Here is a 5239-nt window from a genome sequence, read left to right as displayed (position 1 = left end):
TTTCACAGTATCTGTACAAATGGGAAGAACTTCTTCCTAATGTATTCTATATGGCCAGAATTGCCTTGATATTAAAACAAAATAATGGCATCACAGAAAAGATGCACATACGAATTTGCTGTGTACATAGCCACGCTCGATAGACTCTCATTAAGTAGAACCTGTCAAGGATATGAAGAGAATTATAATATGGTCAAAGTAAGGTGTTACAAGAATGGGGGAAGGTTGATTATATGCCTGAAAGACGATTGATATAGCATACTGTATTACTACTATAGTAATGGAAATAAAAGTAAAACTAATAGGATGAAGAACAGGATGCAAAAGAAATAAAGTTTAAGTCCGACATCCTTTAATGATAAATTATTTAAAGAATTAGCAATACAACATGTTTTCTTTTGCATGATAAAGACCATCCTTGAAAAATCTCACTGCTGGCAACAGATGTGGAAGACTAGGAGTTTCAACATACGATCAGAAGGAAGAGAACAAACATGTCCTAGCATGTTTACTTAGCATTGTGCTAAATAACTATTCCCACTAGGACAACTATAAAAGAAGAAATTAGACATAACCAGACCACAAAGAAGTGAGAGATGATTCGTGTAAATTATTCTCTGATACATCCTCCCCTTCCCCCAACACACACCATGATATGCGCATGCATATACATACAGAGAAATAAACAAGTATAAGGAAAACAATTTTAAAAATAAAAGTAGAAGAAAAATTATTTCTGTATAAAAACAATATAGTCTGATATGAAAAACATGCCACTAAAATGCTTAGGTAAGTGGGAAGTTTGGTGGTCAATCAGCTAAAAAAATAATCTCTTTTGGATGGAGACTTATAATAAAATTAAGAACAGCTCTATTCATATGTCTAGCAAAAAGGATAAACTGTTGGTAGTAACTTTAACTAAAGAAGCAGAAGTTTTGCTAACTGAAGTACGCTGTTGGAAGAAATGTAACGACTTACAAGTAAATTGAAGTACATCCCATGTAGTAGGATGAGAAAGTGTAATGTAACTGGAAAAATAAAATCTCAAACTGAGCTAAGTACCCAGTTCAATAACGAAACGTGGTCAGATACTTATGCTCAAACTGGTTCCCTTTTGAAAGGGATACATATTCAGTGTGGTGGGAAGAGTCCCACTTCCTGTTGCTGGAACAACTGTTTGGAAGGTTGATTGTGAACCATACCCTGTGCAAAACTCACCTGATTGGACAATTGGCATTAAGTAAAAATGCCAATCAAAGCATTGGCATACCTTTTTGACATTTCTTTTACTATCTAGAGATGTGCATAAAATAAGACAGAAATGGCAAGGACTAGAGAAAGCAGGGAGGTCAGGACAGGACCATGTGCTTCAGAACCCATCAGCATATGCTGAAAACACTCACCAGGAAGCTATCACAAGGCTCTTCAGTTCCCTCCTATGTATATTTGTATATAGCCTGGAGGAAGACATATATTCCAGTGTTGACATAACTGCCATTCTTCATAGTTCAGAGATGAAAGTGATTTTAATGGTGATTATAAATAATGAGGTACCAATCCAAGCCAGGCTATAGCTAAACATGGATGTGGTGGGTGAAAGGAACCAGCTCAGAGCAGAATATGTCTATCATTTCATGTGGAATCTAATTTAGACATAGTGAGCTTAATTAGTGTGGGCTGGCAGCAGCCAGTGTAGGAGAAAGAGGCAGCATTGGCTAATGTAGAAGTACTTTTCAGATACAAAGGGGTCAAAGGTGCTAAGATAGAGCTGCAATGAGGTTCATCTGGGAGCACAGAACATTCATCAAGGGTCAATACACCAAACTGGGCTTTGCATGAAAAAGTCATGGCTTAAGGAACAGTAAGAAAACTGTCTAAGGAAAACAACAACAACAACAACAACAACAACACACACACACACACACACACACACACAGAGAGAGAGAGAGAGAGAGAGAGAGAGAGAGAGAGAATAAAATAATAGTAATAATAAAATAACCAACCCACTAACTGCCAATGACCTTTCAGTTAAAGAGTAAAAGGAGAACAGAAAAGCAATTTGAAGGAACAGTGCACAGTATTCTCAGGTGTGATGAAAGTTTATAGAATCTGTAACCTCAGACAACTGAGGTATTTAGATATAGCATGTTCAACCATGATGTGGTAAACTATTTATATCTATAGTCAGTGCAGGCCTTACACATTATCTTATACATAAACAGCCTATATCCATGGAATATCTAAACCATGACTGTCTAAGGTATGTATAAGCCATTTGCATCTATATATCATGTGACCATCTTTCCCTGGGGTACAATATGCCTGTCTTCTTGCTTCTAAAAGGGATTCCAAGATGGACTAAAATGTGGATACCATTAAAGTTAAACTTGGTTAACTAATGAGTTTTATTGGGATTCTTTATAGGAATTCGATATGGGTATGGGGTTACTTAAAATGACTCAAAGAGCCAAATTACCAAAGTTTATATTGGCCCATGTCATCACCAGCATGAACTCACAAAACTGGAAACCTGGAGCACACTTAACATCCTGCAGGCAGCTCAATGGGATAAGAAGTGTCTTCAGGTGGCTTGGATGGAGAAATCCTTCCCATACAGCTCTGGTAGCCTCTCTGCTTCTTATGAGTGGCTAGAAACATCGCAACCTGTCTCATCTTAGAGTGACTCTCCACAGTCATTATTGTTACCTGGGAAGGAGGGGCTTAGTAAATCTGTTTGGTTTCAGGGACTTCCTGAGGCTCTTATGAGTTGTTTTTTTTTTTTTTTTTTTTTTGTCTTAAGGAATTTCCCTGGGAGATGAAATGTCTCACTGGGAAGAAAGTGCTACCTAACACTGTGTCTAAACCTCACATATCTAAGATATATAGAAAAAAACCTGTATTCATGTTATGTGTATGTAAACATGAGATGAATATAAACTACTTACATCTTCATGATGAGATACCTATTCAGGAGTATATAAAAAGTACCCAGCATTATGCTATGTATACCTTATTCATGTCTATGTGTGTGTCCACAGTGGAGATAAATAGACCCAGGCAAACCCAGGAGTATAAAAACAACACACAAAGAAATGTCCCAAGCTGACATGAAAACCCAGGATAGAGAAGACTTTACCCACAGTCACAGGAAAAAAAATGGTATGTGGAGTAATGATTGGATACTCAGTGACAGATTTATTATCAGAATCAAGTCTGAGGTAATTGTGGACATTCCAAGATAGTTCTGCATCTGTGATCTCCTCCTCTGTATTCAATTGTGACACCCAGGGAAGCTGAGGCCCATTGAAGTCCAGCAGGTGACCACTGTGGAAGAGTCAGTGACACTCACCTAATGAGGATTCTGAGCTGCCAGGAAACTAAAAAATAGTGTTGGAAACACACTCCCCAGCACATAGTCTATGCAGACGCCAGAGCTGAGATGTGTTTACAAATATAGCTACTAAAGAGTAACGTGAGAGGCTGCCCTACAACATCCCACCGTTAAGTTTCTGTACTTTTAACTTTTTAGTGACTCACATACTGAAAGACCTATGTAATCATCCTAATTAACTTTCATGTATATTCACATGATTTCTAGCAGTTGAAACCATCACAGCCGAGGGAGGATAGCTCTTGGAACACTTGCCTGACAGAAGCAAACTCTGGTTTCCATCCACAACAAACAGGGAAATGATCTCTTCTGTCTAATAGTGTATTGCTCAAGGCATGTGTGAAGGGGATGGAACAGATGAATGTAGACATGAACCTTAGAATACGAAAACTGAAACAAGCAGATAACAAGTGATTAGATTTAATTATGATTCCAGAGGTATTAGTAGTGATGCCAATGTAAATCACGTGACCAACAGCTTGTGTGTGTGTGTGTGTGTGTGTGTGTGTGTGTGGGTGCACACAAAACTTTATTGATGGTATTCAAGAGAGTAGGGAGGGCTCCATAGGCCCCTATTATTATGGGGGTCTGGGATAGAAATTGTGAGGGAGATGCTCAGTGTTGGGGGTCAAGTTGGGATGGGACTCCTCAGCAACTCAGGGCTTCTCTCTTGCTCTTGGTGTCCTTGCTGGGGGGGTGTATGTGCAAATGTGCATGCATCTGTGTGTGTGCCTGTATGTATGTATGTAGGCACGTGTGTGTGTGTGTGTGTGTGTGTGTGTGTGTATGCATAGAAAAACTGAACATAGACTCCCAAACCTGGAAAATAGAATCCCTGAGCTCCTCCCAGCTAACTGAGAAATTGTCTTGCAGAATGTTTACTTCATACCTTCTGAGTACTGGTATTTATTTTGTTATTTAGTATTTTCATGCTTAAAGCACACCTCACAGATCAGTAAAAAATTTTCCTTTTGTTTATTTTCAACATATCCAGCCGAGGCCATCCTAAATTATCCAGCAGAGCCATGAAATGTAGAAGCCATGGGAACACTCGGCACCTTGATGAAAAGCTGTTTGGTATTCATAAACCTTCATGCCTGTCAGGGAATTTTGCTGACACATCTAAAAAGTGTGAGGCATGGGACTGTTGTTTCATTTGCTCTTTGAATTCTCTGGTCAAATATGCACAGAAGGGTTGGAACTACCTAGGCCCCAATCCAACTGGAGCTCCCAAGGTCTGCAGTGAGTTTTCTGTGTGGTCTGCTTTCTATTCCGATTTGTTTACATTGATTCTGATGACCTAATTTAAGGTGAGGAAGAATATCTCTGAATTTGTACAGATCTGGGAAGTTGGAAAAACGGAAGAGCAGGTCACAAACAAAATTAAAATGCACCTTCCTAAGGGGGAATGTAAATGGTTTGGTGAAAACTGATCTGCAATGGGGTCCCTCTGTTCCTGCAGCCGTGTCACTGATTCAGGATCTAGGGACTTGGAGAAGCCTCTTGCAGGTTTCTGAGGGAGGGTCTGGAGGCAGGGTAGACACGTGGCCAGGCAGGAGTAGCTGATCAGGGTAGACAAGTGGCCAGGCAGGAGTAGCTGATCTCGGAACCCCTGCAGTGAGGCTGCAAGCAAGGAGCGATTTCCCCTGCACAGGACCCTTAGATCTGCATGGGAATCACCAGGAAAACAGCACTCACGAGTTGGTTAGACATCTTTTCTTACCTAGCTTCTGATTTTTAATTTTTTTTTTTTTTAACTTGTGACACCTGTCATTCACTTGCCTTTTTGGTTTCCATCCTGAAAAGAAAATTCTGGATAATCTAGCTGCACAAACCAAGTTCCCAAGC

Source organism: Micromys minutus, assembly GCF_963924665.1.
Source record: "Micromys minutus genome assembly, chromosome: 14".
Taxonomy (NCBI): Eukaryota; Metazoa; Chordata; class Mammalia; order Rodentia; family Muridae; genus Micromys; species Micromys minutus.
This window is presented reverse-complemented; position numbering follows the sequence as displayed.